Consider the following 9,048-nt stretch of genomic DNA (forward strand, 5'->3'; position numbering starts at 1 on the left):
GGAACTCATTTCCAGCCAGGCAAAGTATTGCCACAAACAGGTAGACCAGGAGAGCAAAGAAGTGGACAGGACAAGAAAGGGGCAGGGCCATGACAAAAATATGAGTTAATTGAATCGAAGTGGAACAGCAAAATAAAGGCAGTTATATTATTACCATTATTATCAAACAAATGTGTACACCCGCCCAACATACACACAGTGACTCCGGGTGGCTTACAGAATTGAAATCCATAAAACAAAACACAGACCTGTTAAACACACACATCAGTTAACCCAATTCCTTCCTTTGCGGATAAGAATTTCCCCGTCTGAGCTTGTCAAAACTTTGAAAGGGCCACACCCCCGTCATTTGAAGTCCTGGGCTCCAGGTGAACAACCTGGTCTACGATCTCAAATGGAACGTCTCTGCGTCACAGATGCTTCCCACAATGTCTTTCTTTACCCCTCTCCTCTCACCAACTTCATCCTAAATCAAACCATTGGACCATCTAACCCAGAACGGTCTACTCCATATAACAGCAGCGATCCAGGACTGGTATTCTGAGCACTCACTCAACACCATCATCGTTCTCCATGCCAACGGTACCCATAAGTCTCTTCTGGAAGCAAGAACGTGCTCCCTGTTCTTAGAACGGACCTCCTGCTGTTTGCATCCTGGGTGCTCTGCCCAGGACCACAGAGGATCCAAGCCTTGGTTTAGGAGGCTGACGTTGCAAAGACCACCTATGCTGGAGGTCTTTGAGGTCAGATGAGTCTGGGGCCAGAAACCGTACCATCAGTGGGTGCTCAGTGGAATCCCACAAAGGTCCCACTACTTTCTCTCACCGTGGAGCAAGAGCGGGTAGAACATCCTTTTGGCGGCCAGGAATCCCACTGACACTTTTTGAAGGAAAGAGCGCTGCAATGGTGGGAAAGTGGTGTAAGATGACGCCAGATGATTGGGAATCAAGAATTTTCCTAGGCTTTGTTTGTTCAGTGTTTACCTCCCCCTGCCCCCCCCCAATCTATGTTGAGTAATTTAGGATTTAGACTTAATTTAGATGGGGTTTTGGCTTCAAACAGCATGGAATGGTGCCCTCACGTTTTGCGACTGTGGTTGCCAGGGGAAAGGACAGACTCTTTACATCAAGCTAGGGTCATTGGTCCATCAGATTCAAAGAATTTCCCGTCATCTGATCCCTTTAACAGGAGATGCTGAGGACCTTCTGGGTGCCAAGCAGGCTTTCCATCCCGAAGCTTCAAGTTCTTATCAGGCACATGAAGAAAAGACACCTTCAGAACTTTGTGGGGAAAACCTCTCCCTGCAGGACAGAGAAACAGCAAGTGGGAAAGGATGAACCCCCATGGCCTCCCTCCTACCTTCCCAAGTGTTTTCGGATTGTCCAAATGGCCCTGAGGAGTCACTGGATCCCATTGGTGCTCACGGATGGGACACCCCTTCACTTGGCAGCTCCCAAACTGTGTTCTTGGCAATGTGTGGTGGGAGGGAGCAGGGCCCCCCTTGAGGCCCACCCCTTCTTGGACTCATTCCTCAAGGTCTTCCTTCTTCACACCTGAGAAGGCCATTCTTCTGCAGCCAACTAAGGGATTTGCTGAGCCAACCAGCTCTTCCACATCTCCACCGGTTTAGAAGCCACAGAGGATGGGTGGTCCCAGATCTTTCCAAGCCTAAAATGGCCCTTCTGAGTTTCCCAGAAGAGTTCAGGCCACAGGTCTGTGCTCAGATCTCTTCAGGGGGATGCAGAAGGGGACCCCCCCTCTGCCCCACAGGCTTGGACAGCCCATTTTGTTGCTGGAATGTTCTGGGGCAGAGTGTCCTGCACTTCTACGCCCCTATCCTGGAACTTGCAAACTGTGTATTTTGGGGGCCCCAGATTGGGGAAGGAGGCCCAGAAGAGGACACCCTTGACAAGTCATGCTGATGACAAGCTGCAGCAGCACCTCAGGCCACTGCACAGATCCTCCCCCCAAAAGGCACCCCCGGAGCCCTCCAAACATTCCCACTGAATAGTAGCTTTTAATGTAATTGGAGGGGAAATTATGACATGCATGGAACATAACCAGACTACATGTATTTTATTAATCAATTGTTGTTGTTGTTGTTATATCCATTCAGTCTTGTCTGATTCTCCCTGCAGATTTCTTGGGAAGGTTTTTGGAAAGTGGTTGGCCATTGCCTCCTTCCCAGGGTGGAGAGAGAGTGACTGGCCCAAGTCACCCAGCTGGCTTTGGGCCCAAGATGGGACTAGAACTCACAGTCTCCCGGTTTCTATCCTAGTGCCTTAACCACCACACCAAACTGGCTCTCATATGTTAATTAACTGCATTCTAATTAAATAAAAGACAATGCTTCTCCCCACCACATTTGGCTGTGCATTCTGGAGAGTCCTAGCTGGCTAAGGGTGGCCCTTGGCCCCCCCAAAAGCCTGCACCCCCTTAATACAAGCACCCCACCAGGCAACACACATTCCCTAAGAGGTAGGGTCCGCAAAACTGTAGCTTCCAGACAATAATCTTTGCTGTTTCTCCAAGAGGTCCATCAGGCCTCCTTGATATTTCATCTCCTCCCTGTTTGACTTGGAAAAGATCACCAGTCAGCAAAGAACTGCAAGGACAGAAATATAGCCCCCATACCTGACTAGGAAGCCCCGCCTGCTGGCTCTCAATTGGCACACAGGTTCTGAACTGACAAAAGGAATGTTTTATTCTTTGCATAAGACATTAGCTTGTGGAACTCATCGTCACAAGGAATTAGAGCTCTGCACAAGGATTGGTCAGTTACACAGACAAGATGAAGACCCCAAGCAGCTGATACAGGTAGTCCTCACTTAAGAACCATTTGTTTAGTGATGGTTCAGACTTACGACGGTGCTGAAAAAACCGATTCACAACCGGTCCTCACACTTACAACCATTGCAGCATCCCTGCAGTCACATGATCAAAATTTGGGCACTTGGCAACTGGTTCGCATTTATGACCATTGCAATGTCCCGTGGTTACATGATTGCCATTTTCGACCTTCCTGGCCGGCTTCTGGCAAGCAAAATCAATGGGGGACAGCATGATTCGCTTAATGACCACGTGCTTCACTTAACACCTGTGGGGATTTGCCTAACAACTGCCGCAAAACAGGTCTTAAAATCAGGGTGGATTTGCTTAATGACCACTTCACTTAGTAACCAAAATTCCCGTCCCAATTGTTCTCATTAAGCGAGGACTACCTGTAATCAAAAAGGCCTGTCTTGATTTAGAGGCAGTAATAATAAATAGGGGGGGTCGCCTTCCCCAATTTGCTCACTCATGTCAGATCCAGAGCAAAATTGTTTCATCATTTGAAATGAAATTGCCTTCCATGGCTGCAAACTAAACCAGCAAAGCAAATCTGAGTGCGTACAAACCACCATCCCTTAGTTTTGTGGCCTGTAAAATATCCTGTGCCCAGAAGCACTGCCATGGAAGAAGCAACAGATGAATAAATGGACATACTGTATGGGTTGTAGTGTGTCGTCAGTGCCCGTGGCACAAACACATGGCATACACGTCAGCAAATCTCAACCGACGGTTTTGAACAAATACAGACGTGCAGAGAAACCAGTTTTTGACACTACTTATATCCTGGAAGATGTAGGTTGTGTGCTAAACCCACAAAGGAGGGTACTTTAAGATGCTCAGGAGCCCAGATAACAAACCACGCTTGATGACCCCAACAGTACAGAACTTTGGTGCGTTGGCCGTGCAGGTAGGGGTCTTCCGAGGGTCTCAACCGACCTATGAGCTAATCTGGCCATCTTAATCAAAGTGATGCATTTCTGGCCCAAACTCCCCATCCGCAGCATGGGAATTAATAACTGGCCTGCACTGCAGGGCTGTGGTGAGGGGGGTTGGGTCAAGCAAGGGCCCTAGAAAGGTTCCGAGGCTCTGGCCAAATTACACATCTAGCTGTGGGGTCTCTCCCCGCCCCCCCCATTCCTTTGACCCCAAGGTTAGAAGGAAGCCCCTTTACAAAGAACCGGACCCACTCCTGGGCGGAGCGCTTCTCCATTCCCTGCCCAGGCCGCTCCAGAACTCGAACGCCCCCCACCCACCCCTGGAGGCGAGACCCTCCCCGCCTCCCCCTCCTGGCCCCGCTGCTCCCCGCCCTGCAGGGAGCGCCTCCTGCCCCTCGCACCGCCCGCTGGCCCGGGAGGATCCAAAGTAGGCTCAGCTCCCGGGGAGCGGGGCCCGCCCCGGTTTTGCCGGCCTCCGGATCCTGGGATCGCTCTGGAGCGGAGCGGGGGCGGCTCCCCGGCGGAAGAGCCTTTGATCCGACCCCGCTCGGCGGAGCAGCCACCCTGCCCAAAGGAAGCCGCGCCTTCCCGGTCCCGCAGATCCACGGGCGTCCGTCCTTGCTGCCTGCCTTCGGGGAGGGGGGGCAAGAGCGGGAAGAGCAAGCAAGCTGTGGGAGCCCCCGCTCCCCGCAAGGCCGCCGGGACTGCCCGGCTCGACCCGCCCGCCCGCCTTGGCATCCAACGGCGGAGTTCGCCCGGCAGGTAGAGCCAGACAGGGGAGACCCGGCCGGGGCACCAAGAGCTGGCTTGCGGGGGCTTGCCCACTGGCACGACCCAGGCCGCGGGAGCCGGGGAAGCAAGTCGAGGCTGCTGGGCGAAGGGGCCAGGGGGGGCCGCCCGTCCACAGGACCCGGGCCATGCTCTGGCGCGTCTCGGAGCCCTCCCTAAAGCAACCTCGGCTTAGCGTGGCTTGGCTGGGCCGGGGATGATGGGCGCCAAGTCCTTCCCCGAGCCCGCCCCTCCGCGCCCCTCGCTCAGTCCGGAAAAGGCACAGCTCGCCCCCCGCCCGCCCCGGTTCGGACCGCCGCCCCCGGGCGCCCAGCCTCCTTTGTTCTCCGGCCGCCCCGCTCCCACCGACCCGCCCGGCCGCGTGCAGACCAGCGCGCCCGCCCGGGCAAGCGCGCCGGCCGAGCCCGCGAGACCCTCCCCGCGCCCCCTTACCTGGGCTGGCCGTCGCCCTCCGCGCCTGGCCGACGCGCGCCTCACCGAGGGCAGGGAGCGGGGCGCCGCCGCCGCCGCCGACATCCGCCGCCGGAGCCTCCCGCCCGCCGGCCCGCCGTGCCCATCCAGCAGGCGCGCGCTCGGCTCGGGGCGGCCCCTGGCGCTGGCCGGCGGCCGCGGGATGCGGGGGCGCGGGCGGGCGGGGCGGGGAAGATCGGGGCAGGCGCGGCAGCGGCAGCGGCGGCAGGAGCAGCAGCAGCAGCTGGAGAGCGCGGCGGCGGCGGCGGCGGGTTAGCGGCGGCGCCCCCGCCCTGCGCCCTGCGCCCCCGCGGCTCGGCCTCCGGCTCGGCCCTGCCTGCCCATCGTCTGCCCGGCGGCGGGATGCCCCCCGCGCGCCAGCGAAGCCACCCGGAGCGAGCGCGGGAGGAGCGGCCGGCGCGCGCGGGCGGGGAGGGGGCCGGCGGAAAAGTTCGGGGGCATCGCGGGAGGCGGCGGTCGGAGGCGCGCTCGGGCTTCCCCCGGGAGCGGCGGCGCTCCTGCCAAGCCCAACAGCGCCCCCTGCTGGAGCGCGCGCGCCACACGGGCCGGGGTGGAGGCCGGGGCGGGGGGGCTACTCCCCGCCCCGACGGGAGGTGGGGACTGGGTGCCCCCGCTGCCCCGCGGATCGTGCCCCCCGTCTGGGTTCGCCCGGCTCCCGCCTCCGTGCCAACCGAGGAGGGCCCGCCGCCAGCCAGGGAGCCTGGCAAAAAGCTGGCTGGGCCGGGGAACCGCCCCCGCGGCGTGTAGTGGGGGGAGGAATCCAACGGCAGAAGCCGGTGCCTAAGGAGCGAGGCATCCAGAAGGAGCGCTGCGCCTTTTCCCCTGTTCCGACGGGCAGCAGGCAGCAAGGACATAAGGGCATAAGGGCCAGCGCTGGGGCCGGGCTCTGCAATTTTCTCTCTAGGTCAGATAAGTGGGCCCTCACCCCTGGTGCATTCCTGTCCTGGTCCTCCCCAGATGTTTGCACCTCCCAGTCCCAGTCATCGGGTCCGCTGGCCGTGATGATAGGCTGGGGAAGATGGGAGAGGTGGCTCCAAATTTCCCAAGGCCATCAGCGGAAGATAACCAAGTGTAGTTTGCACTTGTTGGGAGCGCAGATCTGCATGCCAGGCCTGCCACTGATGCTGTAACAGCTCTTTGCTGCTTTGGAAAAAAAAGGGGGGGGGTCTTTGAGTTATGATAGGCTAAGACACTGTTTCTCAACCTTGGCCGCTTTAAGATGGGTGGACTTCAACTCCCAGGATTCCCCAGCCAGTGTTGCTGGCTGGGGAATCCTGGGAGTTGAAGTCCACCCATCTTAAAGCCGCCATGGTTGAGAAACACTGGGCTACGGGGATGAAAAACGGAGAAGAGATCTGGATCAACAGGCAAAGCTCTTGGGAGGAAGCCTGGCCCAGAATAGTAGAGGACCTTCTCCATTGGCATGGAGAATATGGAGCTAGGCTGACCTCTGGTCTGGCTCAGCCGGAAGTAGTGTTGGGGGTGTGGCTGCCGCTCAGAAGGGGGGAGCAGAAGACCCCTGCTTTAATCCTGGGCATCATCCCAGATACATAAGAGAGTGGCATGAAAACTCTGGAGAGCCGTGGCCAATCCGTATCCTCAGTGGGAAGGCCAAACCATGGTGAGGTAGGAGGATGTTTGGCCAGGATGGGTCCAGAAGGAAGGGCTCAAGGAACCAGCACCACGGGGTTTTCCAGAGAATGCGGGTGGCCTTCCTTAAACTACCTTCTGCGGAGCCCCCGTGTTCCTCAATCAACTCGATGAACCGGCCCCAAGACCCAGGAGAACGTTTCTGCGGGTCTGGGATCCACTCACCTCCATTGGCCAAAGAAGTACTCTCTTCCTTAAGGGAGAGGAGAAGTCGTAAGATCTCTGACAGACATCCCGTTGCACAACTGGGGAGAAACAACCCTAGAGGTACTAGAACAAGGATCCAGTTTTCATCTTGTAGTATTTGTGAGATAGACTTGACAGACTTCTCTAGAGCATCCCATCTGGATCTGCCCTTGAGGGCGATCTGGAACCTTTTGATCACAGTTGGGTCCAAGACTGATTCCTAAGAATTTTGTCCCATTTATGTGATGCTTTTCTGTTCGGGCTGGGCAAAAACTCCATCCAGAGATTTGATCTCAAATCACTCAAATCTTCCAAATCAGCTTAGCTTTCCCAATCAAGCCAGAAAGGTGAATCGAATCATTGCAGCTGTGATGGGCAGAAACGGCTTTCTCTGAACTGATTCATAAATCCAAACTGAATTGCTGGAGTTTGATTATTTGCCGGAGATGCTGTAGCCAAGCTGATTTTCTGAATGAACGCGAGATCTAGGGCAGCCTGCAGTAGCTTCCCCCTCGATTATTTTATATAAGAGCCTTGAAATCACTCCAGTGGCTATTTTTAGGGTGTTGGCTTTTATTCTTCTTCCGACCACATTAAAAAGGGTTGGGACCTTGTTTTGCTCCGGTTACTGACTGAGATTGATCAGAGATTGGGTAAAATTGATTCTCTGGTGTACCTGATGTTCTACCTGAAGGTGCCTTCTGGGGATTATACTTCAGGCTTACTGCAAAGCTATCAAAGCCACATCTGTGCAAACTCACACTTCAGGGATGTTCATCTGACGGTGGGACTATGGTGGGGTTGCAAACTCGCTCCATTTTCCAAGTCTCTGCCCTTCTCTGGTCAGAAGGAAATGAAAAAGTACCTCCAGCTGCCTAACTTTTATTTTATTTTATTTTATTTTATTTTATTTTATTTTATTTTATTTTATTTTATTTTATTTTATTTTATTTTATTTTATTTCTATTATATCCCAAACTCTTTGACTTTTCTGTTGTAATGCGTTGAACGCAGCAATTGCGGTGCCATGATGAATCATATATCAGTATTGATACTCTGTCCTGCTGGCCTTTTTAAAGGCCAAGCATATATTTATTGGCTGATTCAGAGAGGTCATCCTGATTCTCAGAGCCAGATGCTCCTGGGAGGAGAAGGATTTATGACAGGCTCTCTGGCCCACATTCTGCAACTTTAGCAGCTTTTGTGGGAATTTGATAAGCTGCCAAATTCTGCAGAGATGTTAATGCCCTGGCTTCTCGTGGGAGGTTGGAGGGGAAGGCAAAAAAACTTTCTCGGCCAGATTTTAACCCCAGAAAAAGAGGTACAAGGCGTGGAGAAGGGTTTGCTCATCAGCTGTTTTGCACACTTTTTTTTTTTAGCTGCCGTAGTTTCACGTCCAGTAACATTCTGTGATGACACAATCCCTCGGCCAATAGAAAACAGCCTCAAGGAGTTTTCTACATTTTATGCTTTATATTGTTTAAAAAATGGAGTCATTAACTCAAGAGGACTGTAAGTTGAAATAATAAATATCAACATGCACGTTCAAACAATAAAGAAATAATAAACCAACGTCAACATGTGTGTTGAATGAATAAATAAATAAGATTTTGATGTCGAAATGGAACTGATAAATAAAAAGCAAGCCCCTGAGTTTGAATGCAAGAGTGGTCTTCTGTTGCACCTTCTGTGGTGGATGTTTGCAGGTGAGACCAAGAACTTGAATTGGATGCCAAGGTAATTCCCACGTGGCAGGTGCTCATCCTTTATTGACTGCAAAATAAAAATATGTGGCATTAGTAGTCCCTCGTTCGGAGTACTGTAACGTATTCCAGTGCTGTAGTTGGAAACATCATTCATTTGGAAATGAAGAGGCTGGACGACTGGGATTTGTCAGAAGAAATGCAGAGCTTTGCTCATGTAATTGGCACCCGGTGCAGTTTCACACTGCAAAATGCCAATGTTGACTATAGGGTCCTCACCTAATACCTGGGGGTACCAGCCTGCTCCTCAGCTGCCCCTTAACCCTGCTCCCTTCAAATACACGTTCTTGCAATCTCCCACAGTGAGATCAAAACCGCTCAAGTTTGCAGCCTTTTCTTTTTTAATTAGCTTGCTTGCTAAGCCATCCAGGCCATTGTGGGATGATGCTTAGACTGGCTCCATTGCTCTTCGTTTGCACTTT

Source organism: Candoia aspera, chromosome 14 (genome assembly GCF_035149785.1).
Source record: "Candoia aspera isolate rCanAsp1 chromosome 14, rCanAsp1.hap2, whole genome shotgun sequence".
In the NCBI taxonomy this organism is placed as follows: domain Eukaryota; kingdom Metazoa; phylum Chordata; class Lepidosauria; order Squamata; family Boidae; genus Candoia; species Candoia aspera.